General features: G+C 44.5%; 1 protein-coding gene across 3 annotated transcripts in view; it reads left to right on the top strand.

Annotated features, from left to right (window-relative positions):
• Positions 1-20,212, top strand: part of BHLHB9 (basic helix-loop-helix family member b9) — a 41,651-nt gene that overhangs the window by 13,332 nt on the left and 8,107 nt on the right. The gene's annotated exons all lie outside the window — the stretch shown is intronic.

Consider the following 20,212-nt stretch of genomic DNA (forward strand, 5'->3'; position numbering starts at 1 on the left):
CCTAAGGCTGATAGCTTGATGGCTACAACAATTTCAGGAGGTAAGCAACTTCCTGAGGAAGAAGAAAAGACAATCTTTTCTGATGAGTTTTTCTTATGAATGAGGACACTTTCCTCAGAAGTCCATCTGTAACCTTCCCCTAATGTCTCATTGAGTGGAATTTGATCAATGCCTCTTCCTAAACAAGAGAGTACCAAGCAGATAGATTATCCCTTGACCAAAGAGACTCACTCCTGGAAATGGAATTAGCCTCTCTGTGACATGTGACTAAAAGGAGGAGAGAGTTAGTAACCTGCAGTGGCAACTATGCAAAAATGGCATCCTTTTAGTAAAGGGTTATGGTAAGCCACGCAGAATATACAAAGCACTGAGGCTACAGCACAAAAAGCACAGTGACACTGACTTAGCAATTATGACCTTTAAAAACCATGTACTTCTCATCTATTCTTTCCTGCTTTCTCTAACCCACCTCATGATAGGAATAGATCAGAAATTTTAAAAGTACTAGAAAGACCTGATATATGCATGTGGTACAGGATATCAAATAGTTTTCTCAGTATACACAATAATCCTATAAAGTAGTTAATGCCAGCTCCCTTTTAAGGATGAAGAAACTGGGTCATAAAGACGTTAAGTACCTTTGCTAAAGTTACACAAATAGTGACAAAGTCTGTATTCAGACTTTGGACTGTCTGGCTCTGAAATCTGGATACTCCCAACTCGTCTATACAAACTTCCTTTAGAATGTACTCCCAGGACTCAGAAACTGGTTACTCTAGTCTGAGCAAGCACTTAACAATCATTAGGCAGTTAATGTAAGCTATAGATTCTGACAGTATCATGCACTGCCTCTTGATGGTGGTGGTAGTGGTAGTGACATAGACAACTTTTCTTTCCTAGCATTAAGTTACAGTTCCTCAGACTTCATTACCAAGAATGTATATTTTTTTAATTTTTAAAGTTTTTTTTGTAGAAACAAGGTCTCACTGTATTGCCCAGACCAGTCTTGAATTCCTGGGCTCAAGCGACCCTCCCACCTTGGCCTCCCAAAGTGCTGGAATCACAGGCATGAGCCATTGTGCATGGCCATTACCAGGAATTTTGATTCAGGAGCTCAAAATTCTAATTTGCACTGCAACTTACAAATTTTGGGGCTGAGATGTCAGGTTCAGGGAGCCCTATAAATTTCCTGTACCTGGGAGTGAAAAGAGCTAATATTTATGGAGCAGCTGGGTTTTCCAGGGCAACCTAATTCCCAGGTGTGATGTTCAGCAGAAAAGAAGCAGACAAAAGCAATGTGCACTGCAGTTTGTTTTTTTGTTTTTTTTTAAATAGAGATGGGGTCTTGCTATGTTGTCTAGGCTGCTATTGAGCTCCCGTACTTAAGCGATCCTCCAGCCTTGGACTCCCAAAGTGCTGAGATTACAGGTGTGAGCCACCACACCCAGCCCATTTAAAATTTTTTATTTTTTATTTTGCACTGCTGTTTAGCTTCCCTGTTAAAACCCATAGCCAGATTTCCAGTTTCAGTTCCAACATATAAGAACTTGTAAGTCATTGCTCCTGTACTTACAAGCAGAAAAAAATCTGAACAAACAGAATCAACAATATTTCTTAGATTTTTCAAAGAACTGAGGCATAGGGCAATTGACTACCCCAAATTCTGAAGGCAAATCCAGAGAGTCACAACCTATTTCTTCTTGTGGTAAAAGAAGAAGAGCACGTAAAAGCACGTAAATGTAATATTGATGAATTGCTGGAGACTGACTGTGGAATAATATGAGAGTGAGAAACCCCTGAGGATCTGCAGTCAGGGAGGTCCCCACACTTTTGTAGGCATTACTTCCAAGAACCCCACCATATTCTTACAGTGAAGAACCCAAGATTATCTCCTCATGGCCCCTGCAGTGGGAAGAGAACTATACTTTTGTGAAATACACCCAGAGCCGCCTTCATTTTTTTTTAAAGCCTATTCTGCAGTGGAAAAGACTTTATCAGAGCCTTATCTCAGCTGAGGGAAAGGCCTTTCTCCAATTTCAGCCCCCTTTAGATTTCTAGTCTCATGTAAGGGAGAGAAAGGAGCTAAAATAAAACTCTTATGAAAATCAAAGCCCAGGGACACAGGCCCACAAAAGACTGAAACAAGGTCTCACTGTTTCAATTAATCATAATATTATAGAACACTTCCTTTCTGCTGCACTTCACCACTATGCTAACAAGGCTCTAGTGTAATAATAGTGTATAACAGTGAATAACAGCTAAAAGAGCTGCAAAATGTAAACTCTCCTTGAGAAGAATATTTAGGGAAATGCTAGAAATAAAAAAATACTGTAACAGAGTCCAGGCACAGAGGCTTATGCCTGTAATCCCAACACTTTGGGAGGCTGAGGTGGGTGGATCACCTGAGGTCAGAAGTTCAAGACCAGCCTGGCCAACATGGAGAAACCCTGTCTCTACTAAAAGTACAAAAATTAGCTGGACATGGTGGCAGGTGCCTGTAATCTCAGCTACTCAGGAGGCTGAGGCAAGAGAATCGCTTGAACCCCGGAGGCGGAGGTTGCAGTGAGCCGAGATCGTGCCACTGCACTCCAGCAAATGAAGAATGCCTTTGATGGGATTATCAGTAGACTGCACACAGTTGAGGAAAGACTCAGTAAGCTTGAGTAGCAGTCCCCAACCTTTTTGGCACCAGGGGCAGGTTTCGTGGAAGACAATTTTTCCACAGACTGGGGGTGAGGGGCATGGTTTCCGGATGATTGAAGTGCATTACATGTATTATGCACTTTATTTCTATTATTATTACATTGTAATAGATAACGAAATAATTGTACAACTCACCATAATGTAGAATCACTGGGAGCCTGGAGCTTGTTTTTGTAAAGCTAGATGGTCCCATCTTGGGGTGATGGGAGGCAGTGACAGATCATCAGGCATTAGATTCTCATAAGGAGCATGCAACCTAGATCCTTCGCATGTGCAGTTCACAATATGGTTTGTGCTCCTATGAGAATCTAATGCCATAGCTGATCTTCCAGAAGGCGGAGCTCAGGTGGTAATGCAAGTGATGGGGAGTGGCTGTATATACAGATGAAGGTTTACTGGCTAGCCCACCACTCACCTCCTGCTGTGTGACCCAGTTCCTAACAGGCCATGGACCGGTCCTGGTCCGTGGCCTGGGGGCTGGGGACTCCTGAGCTTCAGGATAGGTCAATAGTGTAAACCAAAAAGTATGTAAGACATGTCTCAATTGATTTAGAAGTTTATTTTGCCAAGGTGAAGGACATTCCCAGAAGAAAAGAGCATGGAATCACAGAAACAGTCTGTGGTCTGTGCCTTTATCCAAAGATAATTTTGAGGGCTTCAATATTTAAATAGGAACAGCAGGCTAGAGGGGAAAGAGGGAGGGTACAGTAATCCACATGATGCAAAGGAAAAAGAGCAGAAATGGGAATAGTCAATTCTGTATTCCTCTGGCTCACAGTAAATTAGCACTTTACATAAGATAAGGGAAAATATGTAGTATCTACCTGTGGAGATGTTTAACCTTTTATCTGTAGCTATCTGCTTAGGAACAAAAAGAAAGGTATTTTATTGCATGACTCAGCTTTCAGCTTAATATTTTCCTTTTGGCATAGTGAATTGGGGTCCTGGGTTTTTATTTTCTTTTCACAATAGAAACTTCCAAATTGAAATGAAAAAAAGAACTGAACATTGAAGCACTGTGGGATGATTTCAAAAGGTATAACATATGCATAGTTGGAATACTAGAAAGAAAACAGTGAATTTGGAGCAGAAGAAATATTTCAAATAATAACAGCTGAGAATTTTCTAAAATCAGTGACAAACATCAAACCACAGATCCAGGAATTTTAGAAAATACCAAGCAGGATAAATACCAAAAAAATCCACACCGGGGTGTTACCAGTGGAAGGTATCCAAGTTACTGACAGTGAATCCATACAGGTTTGCAGCAAACTAATTCTTGCCTGCTCAGAAGAAAGAATTCGACTAAGGGGCAGAAAGCAGAAAAAGAGACTGAGGCAAATTTTAGAGCAGGAGTGGAAGTTTATTTAAAAAGGCTTCAGGGGCCGAGCGTGGTGGCTCACCCCTGTAATCCCAGCACTTTGGGAGGCCGAGGCAGGCAGATCACAAGGTCAGGAGTTTGAGACCAGCCTGACCAACATGGTGAAACCCTGTCTCTACTAAAAATAAAAATAAATAAAAATAAAAAACAGCTGGGCATGGTGGCGCATGCCTGCAATCCTAGCTACTCAGGAGGCTGAGGCAGGAGAATCACTTGAACCCGGGAAGCAGAGGTTGCAATAAGCCGAGATCATGCCACTGCACTCCAGCCTGGGCAACAGAGCGAGACTCCGACTCAAAAAAAAAAAATAAAAAATAAAAAATAAAGGCTTCAGAACAGGAAAGAAAGGGAAGTACGCTTGGAAGAGTCCCAAGCGGGCAACTTGAAGGAAAAGCGCACTGTTTAACTTTGATCCTAGGATTTTATAGGCTGGCCCCTTTCCCATGATTCTTCTGTTAGTGTGGGCTGCCCGCATGCGAGGTGCCCTCCTTACCCTTGGGAAGTGAGCATGCACAGTGTGTTTAGAAACTTGTATGCATGCCCATCTGAGGCTTTCTTCCCTTTTCCAGTGGAGTGCCCCCAGAAGGTCATACTCTGTCATTCTCTCTCTTAATGCATATGCCTGGGAAATTGCTTCTCCCTGGTGTCTGCATTCAATTAACACTTTAGTACAATAGGTGTGGACTATCAGGAAATGGCCTCTCCCTCATGCCAGCTGCCAACTTATTACTTTTAAAGAGGCAATGGGATAATTGCAGAACCATCACCTGACATTCCTAGTGGGTGGGGGGAGAGCCCTCTCTTGCCCTGCTCATGCCTAACTACCTGTAACATTCCCCGCTCAAGAGCCCAAGACCCCAAGACTCCAAATCTTTGGGGAAGAATGGAAAAAAGTCAGTCTTCTGTAACTGCTTTCAACTGACAAATGGACAGTGGTGGTTCAGTGGGTCTTGGCATTTTGCTAGCTGTCAGGGCAGGAAGGTCATTCCATGGGTTGGTGAAAGCAGTATCTAGCCAGGTCCGAGGGAGTCGGGGCAGGATTTTTCCTCCTTCCTGTCCCACTGATGAGCAGTCTTGGGGTCCCCTGTAGAAGGGTGTCTCTTGAATATTGAGAGGATGATATCCTTCACTGAAGATCATCTGGAGCTTGATGACCCATCCTTTTTGTTTATTCTGAGCTGCATCAAGAGATCACTAGTTGGTTTACAGGAATAAGCAGGGTTAGTCCAAAATGCAGACAAAAACTTAAAAACAACTGATGAGACTAGATTCTAATAGTAGGTATATAATAATTTTTGAAAAATATTTTTCTCTCTCCAGTCCTCATGTTTTTTTGTTTTTTTTTTTTTTTTTAATTATGATAGGACTGATTTGTTTGGAAAGTAAACTTTAGTCTTATTATACTTAGCCTGATTATTTGTATAAAGCCCAGCAAGAATAATTATTTTTTCACATAGGCTTTTAAAATTTGCCTTGATGGAACTCTGTTCCATAAGTAATCTCAGACAAGACTTTTTAAAGCTGAGCTCACCCATGGGTTTGTACCTTCAAATACTTATGGGTTGAGTAAATTTCTCTTTTTTTGAGGTTCTAAAATAACTTGGGGCTCCTAGGCTTGTCAGAAAATGACATTCTTTACATACCACAGGTCAGGAACACTGTACAGGGACTGTGTAGACAAGGTATGAGGCCAGTTTTCCCAAACGGCTTTTATTGGCTCTATAAGTCAAGCTTGATTCCTTAGATGAAGACATGTCATTCCAGTCAAAGACTTGGTAAAACAACCAGTTTCTCCCATTGCCCTGTTGCAAAAGAAAGCATTCTTATTGCACTTACGCAAATAACTATATTGCCATAAGTTAAGAATACTCACAAATTGGCTGGGTGCAGTGGCACATGCCTGTAATCCCAGCAATTTGGGAGGCCGAGGTGGGCGCATCACCTGAGGTCAGGAGTTCGAGACTAGCCTGACCAATATGGTGAAACCCCGTCTCTACTAAAAATACAAAAAAAAATAGCTGGCTATGGTGGCAGGCACCTGTAATCCCAGCTACTCGGGAGGCTGAGACAGGAGAATTGCTTGAACTTGGGAGGCAGAGGTTGCAGTGAGCCGAGATCACACCACTGCACTCCAGCCTGGGTAACAAAGAGCGAAACTCCATCTCAAAAAAAAAAAAAAAAAAAAAACCTCACAAATTGTTTTCAAATTCTGGAAAAATCAGGTAGAGAGAAAGGAATAGGCTCCAAATTTTCTTCACAGGAGTATTCTTTACTCAATTGTTAAAAGCTGTAAATAACTCAAAAGTTTTCTTTAATCTGAAAAACAAAGGATCAGCAACATTTTAAGCAAAATGTTAAAAAAAAAAAAAGGATGACTTTAGTCTTTTACTAGTTTTGTCCATTCAGTTAACCCCTGTTCTGCTTGATATTCATGGAACATTTCAGCTCTCCATGAAAGTCCTGAAAAATATTTTTTCCTTTATTTTAATGTCACTTTCACTCGCGTCCCTGTGAAAAGACCACCAAACAGGCTTTGTGTGAGCAATAAGGCTGTTTATTTCACCTGGGTACAAGCGGGCTGAGTCCGAAAAGAGAGTCAGTGAAGGGAGATGGGGTGGAGCCATTTTATAGGATTTGGGTAGGTAAAGGAAAATTACAGTCAAAGGGGGTTGTTCTCTGGCTGGCAGGGGCGGGGGTTACAAGGTGCTCAGTGGGGGAGCTTTTGAGCCAGGATGAGCCAGGAGAAGGAATTTCACAAGGTAATGTCATCAGTTCAGGCAGGGACTGGCCATTTTCACTTCTTTTGTGGTGGAATGTCATCAGTTAAGGCAGGAACAGGCCATTTTCACTTCTTTTGTGATTCTTCAGTTGCTTCAGGCCATCTGGATGTATCCCTGCAGGTCACAGGGGATTTGATGGCTTAGCTTGGGCTCAGAGGCCTGACATTCCTATCTTCTTATATTAATAAGAAAAATAAAACAAAATAGTGGTAAAGTGTTGGGGCAGCAAAAATTTTGGGGGGTGGTATGGAGAGATAATGGGCGATGTTTCGCAGGGCTGCTTCTAGCAGGATTAGGGGCGATGTGGGAACCTAGAGTGGGAAAGATTAAGCTGAAGGAAGATTTTGTGGTAAGGGGTGATATTGTGGGGTTGTTAGAAGGAGCATTTATCGTATAGAATGATTGGTGATGGCCTGGATGCGGTTTTGTATGAACTGAGAGACTAAATGGAAGACACAAGGTCCAAACAAGAGAAGGAGTAAAACAGATATTAAAGGACTAAGAATTGGGAGGACCCAGGACATCCAATTAGAGAGTGCTCAAGGGGGTTCAGCATAATTACTTGCTTGGTTGGCAAGTTTAAGCTCTATCCTTGAGTTTTTTTATGTTGTCATATACCAGGCCAGATTGATTCATGTAAAAACAACACTCTTCATTTAAAAATATACAGAGTCCCCTCCCCCCGCCTTTTTGTTGTTGTTGTTGTTGTTGTTGTTGTTTGTTTGTTTTTTTAAGCAATAAGTCGAGGCCTCCATGATTTTGGAGGAAAGAGAAATGCAAAGCCAGCAATTGTTTGTTAAAGAAGGATTAGAAACGGCTAGGAGAGAGTGACTGAGATTGATAGTGTGGTGGAGATAGCTGGGGAGAGGTAGAGGGTGACATAAGAAAGGGAACGAGAATAAGAGTAAGCATAAAAGTAAAGAATAGGACTTCGTTAGGGTGAAAGTACTGGAGTGTACTTTGTCACTGAAGATCTTCTATCCACTTAAAGAGAGACTTAAGGGTAGCAGTTTGAGGTAAAACCAGGCACTGTAGCCGGACAAGCTGCAGACAAAACTCCTCAGACACTGAGTTAAAGAAGGAAGGGGTTTATTTGGCCGGGGGCATCAACAAGACTCCTGTCTCAAGAGCCGAGCTCCCCAAGTGAGCAATTCCTGTCCCTTTTAAGGGCTCACAACTCTAAGGGGGTGCGTGTGAGGGGGTCGTGATTGATTGAACAAGCAGGGGGTACGTAACTGGGGGCTGCATGCACTGGTAATTAGATTAGAACAAAACAAGATAGGGATTTTCGCAGTGCATTTCTATACAATGTCTGTAATCTATAGATAACATAACCGATTAGGTCAGGGGTAGATCTTTAACTACCAGGCCCAGGGTGCAGCGCCAGGCTGTCTGACTATGGATTTCATTTCTGCCTTTTAGTTTTTACCTCTTCTTTCTTTGGAGGCAGAAATTGGGCATAAGACGATATGAGGGGTGGTCTCCTCCCTTAGCCCCACTGAATACCAAGAACCTGAGAAACTGCTTGGGTGATTTGACTAATAAAGGCCAGTCTGTTATCGGACTGTATAGAGGTAGGAAGGCCAAACTGAGGAATTATGTCTGACACTGTAGGGACCAGCCTTACAGGGTCTATGGGTTTTTCTCCCCATGTGCAGAGATGAGAGATCGCAGAAATAAAGACAAAGAGATAAAAGAAAAGACAGCTGGGCCTGGGGGACCACTAACACCAAGACGCGGAGACTGGTAGTGACCCTGAATGCCAGGCTGCGCTGTTATTTATTGGATACAAGACAAGGGGGCAGGCTAAGGAGTGTGAGCCATCTCCAATGATGGGTAAGGTCACATGGGTCACGTGTCCACTGGACAGGGGGCCCTTCCCTGTTTGGCAGCCGAGAGAGAGAGAGAGGAGACAGCTTATGCCATTATTTCTGCATATCAGAGAATTTTAGTACTTTCACTAATTTTTCTACTGTTATCTAGAAGGCAGAGCCAGGTGTACAGGATAGAACATGAAAGTGGAACAGGGCCGGGCGCGGTGGCTCAAGCCTGTAATCCCAGCACTTTGGGAGGCCGAGACGGGTGGATCACGAGGTCAGGAGATCGAGACCATCCTGGCTAACACGGTGAAACCCCGTCTCTACTAAAAAAATACAAAAAACTAGCCGGGCGAGGTGGCGGGCGCCTGTAGTCCCAGCTACTCGGGAGGCTGAGGCGGGAGAATGGCATAAACCCGGGAGGCAGAGCTTGCAGTGAGCTGAGATCCGGCCACTGCACTCCAGCCTGGGCGACAAAGCGAGACTCCGTCTCAAAAAAAAAAAAAGAAAGTGGACCAGGAGCATGACCGCTGAAGCACAACATTACAGGGAGACGATTAGGCCTCTGGGTAACTGCAGGTGGGCCTGACATCAGTCAGGCCCTCCACAAGAGGTGGTGGAGTAGAGTCTTCTCTAAACTACCCCGGGGAAAGGGAGACTCCCTTTCCCGGTCTGCTAAGTAGAGGGTGCTTCTCCTTGGCACTGATGCTACCGCTAGACCACGGTCTGCATTGTAACGGGCGTCTTCCAGACGCTGGCATTACCGCTAGACCAAGGAGCCCTCTGGTGGCCATGTCCAGGCGTGACAGGGGGCTCACACTCTTGTCTTCTGGTCACTTCTCACTATGTCCCCTCAGCTCCTATCTCTGTATGGCCTGGTTTTTCCTAGGTTATGATTATAGAGCAAGGATTATTATAATATTTGAATAAAGAGTAATTACTACAAACTAATGATTAGTGATACTTCTATATAATCATATCTGTGATCTGTATCTAGTATAACTCTTGTTATTTTATATGTTTTATTACACTGGAACAGCTCATGCACTCGGTCTTTTGCGTTGGCACCTGGGTGGCTTGCAGCCCACAGACAGAAGGGAAGAAATGACCACAGTGGCCTTCTCAGACCCTGTGGGAAAGGCCTCTACCCATCCAGTGAAAGTGTCTACCCAGACCAAGAGGTATTTTAGTTTCCTGACTCAAGGCATGTGAGGAATTCACCAGTCCTGGGCTGGGGCAAATCCCCAAGCTTGATGTGTAGGGAAGGGAGGGGGCCTGAACAATCCCTGAGGAGTAGTAGAATAGCAGATGGAACACTGAGACGTGATTTCCTTGAGGATAGATTTCCACGATGGAAAGGAAATAAGAGGTCCTAAGAGATGGGCTAGTGGCTTGTAACGTACATGGAAGAGGTTATGAAATGACAACAGAATAGAATGGGCCTGTGAGGCTGGACGGAGATATTTTCCTTGGTGTAAGAACCATTTGCTTTGTGTGGGAAGAGATTGATAGGTGGAAGTTTCAGCGGGCGAGTAGGTGGGAGTGGCCAGATGAAAAGGAGAAAAACTACCCTAAAGGATAGAAGTTGGAATGCTAGCTGCTTTTTTAGCTACCTTATCAGCATAAGCATTGTCCTGAGCAATGGGATCTGATGCCTTTTGATGGCCCTTGCAGTGAATGACTCCAGCTTCCTTTGGAAGTAAAGCAGCTTTGAGCAGAGTTTTTATTAAAGAGGCATTAATGATGGAGGACCCTTGCATAGTGAGGAAATTTCTTTCTGTCCATATTACAGTATGGTGGTGCAGGATATGGAAGGCATATTTAGAGTCAGTATAAATATTTTTTTTTTTTTTTTTTTTTTGAGACGGAGTCTTGCTCTGCCGCCCAGGCTGGAGTGCAGTGGCCGGCTCTCAGCTCACTGCAAGCTCCGCCTCCCGGGTTCACGCCATTCTCCTGTCTCAGCCTCCCGAGTAGCTGGGACTACAGGCGCCCGCCTCGTCGCCCGGCTAGTTTTTTGTATTTTTTAGTAGAGACGGGGTTTCATCGTATTAGCCAGGATGGTCTCGATCTCCTGACCTCATGATCCGCCCATCTCGGCCTCCCAAAGTGCTGGGATTACAGGCTTGAGCCACGGCGCCCGGCCGGTGAGTCAGTATAAATATTGATGCGTAGTGCTTTTGCAAGAGTGAGGGCTCGAGTTAAGGCTATGAGTTCGGCTTGTTGAGAGGTAGTGGAGGGGGGCAGAAACTATGTGCATCACTTGTGAGGAAGAAAATAGATTTTGGAAGTTATGAGAACTGTAGAGAGTGAGTTGAGCATAGTTTGTGATTTTGAGGGCCTCTAAAAGTATTAAAGCAGTGGCAGCCACTGCATGCAGACATGAGGGCTAGGCTAAAACAGTAAGGTCAAGTTGTTTGGACAGAAAGGCTACAAGGCATGGTCCCGGGTCTTGTGTAAGAATTCTGACTGCACAAACCATGCCTAGAAAGGAAAGGAGTTGTTGTTTTGTAGAAGGGATTGGGGTTTGGGAGATTAGCCGGACACAATCAACAGGGAAAGCACGTGTGTTTTTATGAAGAATTATGTCGAGATAGGTAATGGATGAGGAAGAAATTTGGGCTTGACTGAAGAAATGGGAGCTGTCTGTGAAGGCTTGAGCCCAGATAATTTGCTGAATCTGATGGGTGTCAGGGTCAGTCTAAGTGAAAGCGAAGAGAGGCTGGGATGAAGGGTGCAAAGGAATAGTAAAGAAAGCATGTTTGAGATCCAGAACAGAGTAATGGGTTGTGGAGGGAGGTATTGAGGACAGGAGAGTATATGGGTTTGGCACTACAGGGTCAACAGACAAAACAATTTCGTTGATAAGGTGCAGATCCTGAACTAACCTGTAAGGCTTGTCCGGTTTTTGGACAGGTAAAATGGAATTGTAAGGAGAATTTATAGGCTTTAAAAGGCCATGCTGTAACAGGCGAGTGATAACACACTTTACTCCTTTTAAAGCCTGCTGTGGGATGGGATATTGGCATTGAGTGGGGTACGGGTGATTAGGTTTTAATGAGATGGTAAGGGGTGCATGATCGGTCGCCAAGGAGGGAGTAGAGGTATCCCATACTTGTGGGTTAAGGTAGGGGGATACGAGGGGGGGGATGCGAAGGAGGCTTTGAACTGGAGAAAAGGGCAGCAATGAGGTGTGGCTGTAGCCTAGGAATAGTCAGGGAAGCAGATAATTTGGTTAAAATGTCTCGGCTTAATAAGGGAACTGGGCAGGTGGGGATAATTAAAAAAGAGTGCATCAAAGAATGTTGTCCAAGTTGGCACCAGAGTGTGGAAGTTTTAAGGGGTTTAGAAGCCTGGCCGTCAATACCCACAACAATTATGGAGGCAAGGGAAACAGGCCCTTGAAAAGAAGGTAATGTGGAGTGGGTAGCCTCTGCATTGACTAAGAAGGGGACGGACTTACCCTCTGCTGTAAGAGTTACCTAAAGCATCTGTGATGGTCCAGGAGGCTTCCATGGTGATGGGGCAGCGTCAGTCTTCAGCTGCTAAGCCGAGAAAATCTGGGAAGAAGTCAGTCAGAGAGCCTTGGACTAGAGTTCCAGGGGCTCTGGGAATGGCTGCCGGGCAACTTGGGCAGTCCAGTTTCCAGGGGGTCCCGCACAGATGGGACACGGCTTAGGAGGAATCCCAGGCTGCAGGCATTCCTTGGCCCAGTGGCCAGATTTCCAGCACTTGTAGCAAGTTCCTCGGGGAGGAGGTTCTGGAGGAATCCCTGGCAGCCGCGGTTCAGGCATTTGGAGTTCTTGTGTGCTGGAGATGTGGCTGGGTTTTGTCTCACAGTGGAGGCAAGTAATTTTAACTTTTTTATTATTATTATTATTGTACATCTTGAAGGCGAGGTTAATTAAGTCCTGTTATGGGGTTTGAGGGCCGGAATTTAATTTTTGGAGCTTTACTTAAAGTTGGGAGCTGAATGGGTAATAAAATGTATATTGAGAATAAGACAGCCTTTTGACATTTTAGGGTCTAGGGCTGTAAAGTGTCTCAGGGTTGCTGCCAAACGGGCCATGAACTGGGCTGGGTTTTTCATCTTTACCTTGGGTAGTTCTTTCAGTTTGTCATAATTAACAGCTTTGTAAGCCTTTTTAAGCCCTTCAACTAGGCAGGAAACCATGTAATCTCGCCTAGCTATACCTGGGGAATCTGCCTGATAGTTCCACTGGGGATCCTCTCGGGGAACTGCTCTAATGCCTTCCTGGAGGTCTGGCTCGTGGAGCCGGCAGTTGTCAGTGTGAGATTGGGCTAGAGAAAAAACTCCTGTTCATCTGGGGAGAGGGTAGAAGTCAGGTTGACATTTAAGTCACTCCAGGCTAAATTGTAGGACAGAGTTAGATATCTGAGTTCCTGTACCTATTTAGTGGGATCTGATGAGAAAGAGCCTAAATGCTGACTGATCTGAGAGAGGTCTGATAGAGAAAAAGGCACATGTACCCAGACTGTGCCTTCAGCTCCAGCCACATCTCTAACAGGAAATTGTTGGGCAGGTGGGGGAGAGCTAGTCACAGAACTAAACTGTAAGCTGGCCTGGGTGTGAGGAGGGGAGGTGATAGAAGGATTATAGGGTGGAGGAGCGGAGGCTGAGGAAGAATTGAGACCTGACTCTGCCTGGCGATGAGCAGTCTGGGGAGGAGGGGAGAGGTCAGACGGGTCTGTAGAAAAGGAAGATTGGAAAGACTCAGCGATGCTTGGGGTTAGGACTGAGGGTATAGGCGGGAGGGAGAGAAGGAGGATTTGGGAGGAATCACATTGGGAACAGAAACTAGGGAAGGAACGAAGTGTGAAAAATGCCTGGATGTAAGGCACCTCAGACCATTTGCCCATTTTTCGACAAAAATTATTTAGGTCTTGTAGAATGGAGAAATCGAAAGTGCTGTTTTTCTGGCCATTTAGAGCCATTGTCAAGTTTGTATTGGGGCCAAGCGGTGTTGCAGAAGAAAATAAGGCGTTTAGGTTTTAGGTCAGGTGTGAGTTGAAGAGGTTTTAAGTTTTTGAGAACACAGGCTAAGGGAGAAGAGGGAGGAATGGAGGTGGAAGGTTGCCCATAGTGAAGGAGGCAAGCCCAGAGAAAAGAGAGAGTAGAGACACAGAGAGAAGGGGTGGGGGGTGCTTGCCCCCCAGGAAAGTGGAGAAGGGGTAGAGACATGGAGAGAAGGGGTCGGGGGTGCTTGCCTCCCAGAAAAGCGGTGCTTGCCTCTGAGGGTGAAGGACCAAGGCAGGCGCCCCCGCGTGGTCAGACACCTCTGAAACGTGGGTGAATAATCAGGCAGGCGTCCCTGCACGACAGTCTTCCTGAGTCCGTGATCTGCGCCGGAGTTTTGGGTTCACGGATAAAAACGCATCTCCTTTGTCTTTACCGGAAAAGGAAAGGAACTGAAATTAAGAGAAGGTAGAGATTGAAGTGTGGTGCCAAGATTGAAAGGACAAAGAGGTTGAGGGATAGTGAGAGAGGTTGGAAAAAGAGAGTGAAGAGAGGCCGCTTACCGGATTTAAAATTGGTGAGATGTTCCTTGGGCTGGTAGGTCTGAGGACCCGAGGTTGTAGGTGGATGTTTCTCACGGAGCGAAGAGCAGGAGGACGGGGGATTGATCTCCCAAGGGAGGTCCCCTGATCCGAGTCATGGCACCAAATTTCACTCGCGTCCCTGTGAAGAGACCACCAAATAGGCTTTGTGTGAGCAACAAGGCTGTTTATTTCACCTGGGTACAAGCGGGCTGAGTCCGAAAAGAGAGTCAGTGAAGGGAGATGGGGTGGAGCCGTTTTATAGGATTTGGGTAGGTAAAGGAAAGTTACAGTCAAAGGGGGTTGTTCTCTGGCTGGCAGGGGCGGGGGTTACAAGGTGCTCAGTGGGGGAGCTTTTGAGCCAGGATGAGCCAGGAGAAGGAATTTCACAAGGTAATGTCATCAGTTCAGGCAGGGACTGGCCATTTTCACTTCTTTTGTGGTGGAATGTCATCAGTTAAGGCAGGAACAGGCCATTTTCACTTCTTTTGTGATTCTTCAGTTACTTCAGGCCATCTGGATGTATCCCTGCAGGTCACAGGGGATTTGATGGCTTAGCTTGGGCTCAGAGGCCTGACAGTCACAATCGCCAAAGTTACCAGAAACTTGCATTCAGGAACACCTGTCCGTTCTATAGCTGATTATAAAACACCATTTAAAGAGGATCAAAACAAGACAACAAGCCGGGCACGGTGGTTCACGCCTGAAATCCCAGCACTTTGGGAGGCCGAGGCAGGCGGATCACAAGGTCAGGAGTTTGAGACCAGCCTGGCCAATATGGTGAAATCCTGTCTCTACTAAAAATACAAAAATTAGCCGGGCATGGTGGCAGATGCCTGTAGTCCCAGCTACTTGGGAGACTGAGGCAGCAGAATCACTTGAACCCGGGAGACAGAGGTTGCAGTGAGCCGAGATTGGGCTAATGCACTCCAGCCTGGGCAACAGAGTGAGACTCTGTCTCAAAAAAAGAAAAAAAAAAGGCAACAATTATCTGTGGATGACGAAAAGTCCTAGGGCAGCCACAGTTAAAGACACATTGACAGCTGCATACTGAAGAATGCATTCATAGCAGAACTGATCACAAGAAAAAGAAAGAGAAGGAAGGAGAAAGGAAAGAAAGAGAAAAAGAAAGAAAGAAGAAAGAAAGAAAGAGAGAGAGAGAGAGAGAGAAAGAAAGAAAGAAAGAAAGAAAGAAAGAAAGAAAGAAAGAAAGAAAGAAAGGGAAAAGGAAGGAAGGGAGGGAGAGGGAGGGGGAGGGGGAGGGGAGGGGAGGGAAGGGAAGGGAAGAAAGAAACTGCACACGGGGGGTTGGATGCCTCCAACCAAAGAAGGCAAGGGATAGATATCTCTTAACATCTGAGTCACATGGAAAGAAAGAAAGAAGGGAAGAAAAAAGGGAAGAAAGAAGGGAAGGGAAGGGAAGGGACAAGGGACTATACACAGGGGTCAGATGCCTCCAACCAAAGAAGGCAAGGCATAGATATCTCTTAACATCTGAGTCACATGGCCAATATGTTACCGGTGGCAAATAACCGAGTCTCATGGTACCTAATATGTTAAGGGTGACAAGTGTCTGAGTTACCATTAGTGAATCTGTATGGGTCTTCAGCAGCCTCAATTCTTGCCTCCTCAGAAGAAAGAATTTGACTGAGGAGCATAAGGCAGAAAAAGAGACCAAGGCAAGTTTCCGAGCAAGAGTGGAAGTTTATTTTAAAAGACTTTAGAACAGGAAAGAAAGGAAAGCATGCTTGAAAGAGACCCAAGCGAGCGACTTGAAGGACAACTGCACTGTTTAATCTTGATCCTAGGACTTTATAGGCTGGCCCCTTTCCCATGATGCTTCCATTAGTGTGGGCTGCCCACATGCGAGGTGCCCTCCTTACCCTTAGGAAGTGAGCATGCACAGTGTATTTAGAAAGTTGTATGCATGCCCATCTGAGGCTTTCTTTCCTTTTCCAGTGGAGTGCTCCCAGAAGGTCATACTCTGCTATTTTGTCTCTTAATGCATATGCCTGGGAAGTTGTTTCACCCTCGTGCCTGCATTCAGTTAACACTTTAGTGCAATAGGTGTGGGCCATTAGGAAATGGCCTCTCCATAGCACTAACTGCCAATTTTTCCATTTTAGAGAGGCAATGCGATAATTGCTAAATCATCTTCTGACAGTCCTAGTAGGGTGGGGGTAGAGCCCTCTTCTGCCCCAATCATGCCTGTCTAACTACCTGTAACATAGGCATATCATATCCAAACTGAAGAAAGACAAAGAGAAAATACTGAAAAAACAAAAAACAAAAAACAAAAAAAAACCCCAAATCCCTTACCTATAGAGGAACAAGGATAAGAATTACAGTGCAGAAATCATGCAAGTAAAGAAGAGAGTGGGCTGTAATATTTAAAATATTGAAAGAAATACTACCAACCTAGACCTCTGTGATCAGTAAAATTATCCTTAAACATGAAGGAGAAATAATTTCTCAGACAAACAAGAACTGAGGATATTCATCACCAGCAGACGTGCCCTGCAGGAGATGTTAAAAAGAAGTTCTTCAGGAAAAAGGTACAATAATATAGGTCAGAAATTTATAGAAAGAAAGGGCATTGGAGAAGGAATAAATGAAGGCATGCTTGCTATTGCCCTCATCATTCTTGTCCATCTCAGTGTGCTAATGAAACCACCTTTGCAAAAATTATAGCTGATGAAATTATGATAGTGAAAGAGATCAGACCTAACCAACTCCATCTTGCTTCTAAACTTTAAGCTGTCCTTGTTCATTCCTGGGTTTAGGCCAAACTAACCTTGGGAATGAATTTAGTTTATAGTTTAACTCTGAAACAAAATTGATAATAGCCCTTTCCCAGTCGGGGGCGGGGTGTGGGAGGCCTTCTTGCCTGGGGACCAGTCTGCCTTCATAGGGCTAACAAATTAGCTACAAGATTAAAAATTATGGTTTAGGGGCCATACAGCCTCCAGCTGCGAGTCTGAACCTCCCCAAATTGCTCCTGGGAATAACATCACTGTTGAAACACCTAAGATCAGTACTTGAGATATTTTGCAGACCCTGCCTTCCTTGTTGGAAGCAAGTAAAACTCCAAAAAAATAAAGGAGTTGTACAGCAAACTAAACTTTAGTTCTCGACCAAATTTTGGGAGATCAGGGATTCTCTGGGGAGGGGCTTCCAGGCCTCTGCAAGTTGTCCTATTGGTTTGAGCGATAAACCAAGCTGGTACCAAGCACCCGTAGGAGATTCGTCAAGGTCAGGGGCACCTCCACTCAGAATCCCTTTGTGGCTACCAAAATATATACCCCAAACATCTGAGACAGGTCTCAGTCAGTTGAGGAAGTTTATTTTGTCAAGGTTAGGGATGCTTCTGTGACACAGCCTCAGGAGGTCTTGACAACATGTGCCCATTGTGGTCGGGGCAGTGAGACATCAATTAATACATGTAAGATGCACATGGGTTCTGTCCAGAAAGGCAGGACACCTCCAGGAGGGGAGAGGGCTTCCAGGTCAAAGGTAGATAAGAGACAAATGATTGTATTCTTTTGAGTTTCTGATTAGCCTCTGCAAAGGAGGCAATCAGATATGCATTTATATCAGTGAGCAGAGGGGTGACTTTGAGCTCTGTCTGTCCTTTTCCACAAGGAATTTCCTTGTGGATAAATGGTGCGGGATGTATGTAGCTTTTTTTTTTTTTTTTTAGTCTTAGTAACTATCTTTTTTAGGAATAGAATGGGAGGCAGATTTGCCCTAAGCAGTTCCCAGCTTGACTTTTCCCTTTGACTCAGCGATTTTAGGATGCTGAGATTTATTTTCCTTTCACAATAGTTATATACTTATAATGCACACTTTCCATAAACCATATGTATTATTGTACAACTTGCATTTTCACTTTGTATTTTGAGTTATTTCCATTTTGGTATATAGAGAGCCACTTCTTTTTGATATCATAGTAGGGTAGAATAGTACTTTATAAAATAAATTTATCATACTTACTTTAATCCTTTCACTATTGATGGTCATTTATGTAACCACGCGATGGGTTCTTCCTGCCAGCTGCACAAACAAAATTAATTCAAGGAGACCACGGCATTGCGATAAAGAAAGAGTTTAATTGATGCGGTGCTGGCCACACCAAATGGGAGATGGAGTCCTGTCTTAACTCAGTCTCCTGAAGAATTTGGGGGCTACGGTTTTCCAAAGGTAGTTTGGGGGCATGGGAGTGGCTAGGCAATGGGTGGTTGGTGCTGATTGGTTGGGGGTGCAATCATAGGGGTGTGGGAAATGGTCCTCCTATGTGCTGAGTCACTTCTGGATGGGGCCTCAGGAGCAGTTGGTGGGTCAAGGTGGAGCCAGACATGCAAGAAATCTGAAAAGATACCTCAAAAGGGCAATTTTAGATTCTACGATAGTGATGTTATCTGCAGAAATAATTCGGGAAGCTGCATATCTTGTAACCTCGGAATAATGGCTGTCAATCCTTTATGTCTACACCTTAGCAGGACTCAGGCTGCTCCATCCTCCTAGCCTGGTGGTTTCTTATTAGCTTTACAAAGACAGTTGGTTACTTTTTGGGGAATGGCTATTATCATTTAAACTGTAAAGTAAATGTCTCCCAAAGTTAGCTTATACGCCCAGGAATAATTAAGGGCAACTTGAAGGCCAAAGGCAAGACAGGTGTTAGCCAGATCAGATCTCCTTCACTGCCCTAATTTTCTCATTGTTATAATTTTTTGTAAAGGTGGTTTCATTTACATTATTTACAATTAATTGCTTAATTGCTTAAAAGAATTTATGCATTTTAATATTCTTGCATATATTAAAGCATTATACTGGAGAAAGAAAACTCACATCAGAATCTGCAGGCCTATGTCCTTCATATTTAAGATAATGTGTTAAAGTTTTAATGCTATTAAGCTTAAAGGACAAAGCTAATAAGAACACACAAATGTTAAGAATCATATCGTAAAGTGATTCATCAAAAAGTAGTGTGACATCCAATTGAAACTCCTGTCTCTCTTAGTATGACTAATATCTCCTAAGTCACATATATTGGTGTGTCAGATTGAGGCATCCACAAAGGGAATACAAATGACCAGGAAAAATGATCATATTTTTCTGCCTTTTTGTGCTCTATATTTTAAAATGTAGGTGTTGGTACTATTTCTAATATGTGTGTGCTTCAGGAGTTGCTTCACAATCTGTCTTCCTCTCTTGCTCCCTTCCAACACTGAAAAACCATACAAGAGCAGCTGCGGGTGGCATACTCTGGGCTAAGCCCTGGGGTTACAGGCAACAAAGATAAAGACACACTTACGAATTAGCATTGATTTGCAGCCCACAGAAGGTAACAGGGAATTGTCATGACTCAGTAGCCCCTCACCTCCTTCAACCTTTGACTGACTATACCGTCTACAATGTGCTGAGAATACAGTGGTGAACAATACCAAAAGGGTACTTTCATTCAGGCAACTTCCAGTCTAACAAATTCCCCACCACTTGGGAGAGTAAAAAAAGGTATATGTTCAGAAGAAAAGGGCACATGCATGCATTAGGCAGGATGCAGGTCTGGGCCAAAAGGAGGAGTTGAGGAGCTCAGCTGGGATCTGGGATTTGCCTTGAGGAAGTGCGCGAATAGCGGTCCCCTCTCCTGACAGAACAGTGGAGAGGCGCCAAGACCATCCCTACGTGGTGCCATCAAAGAGAGAGGGCTGTTATGACCTCCTGCGGGTCCTGACAGGGAAAGGCCCTCTTTGGGGGGCAACTGTGGGGACGGCGCAATGCCAACGTGAGCCACCATTTGAAATGACAAAAACCGTTGTGGCAGAAAGAAATGAGTCTGTACAGACCAGTGGTTGGTTTCCTAGAGACAGAAGTCTAGGTCTACCTTCTTTTAGAAGAGGGGCAGTGGTGAGGCCTTGATGGGAGCCCCCTGCCCCAGAATTCACTTAAGAGCAGGGGTACCTTCCTCCCCTGCG

This window comes from Rhinopithecus roxellana, chromosome 7 (assembly GCF_007565055.1).
Source record: "Rhinopithecus roxellana isolate Shanxi Qingling chromosome 7, ASM756505v1, whole genome shotgun sequence".
In the NCBI taxonomy this organism is placed as follows: domain Eukaryota; kingdom Metazoa; phylum Chordata; class Mammalia; order Primates; family Cercopithecidae; genus Rhinopithecus; species Rhinopithecus roxellana.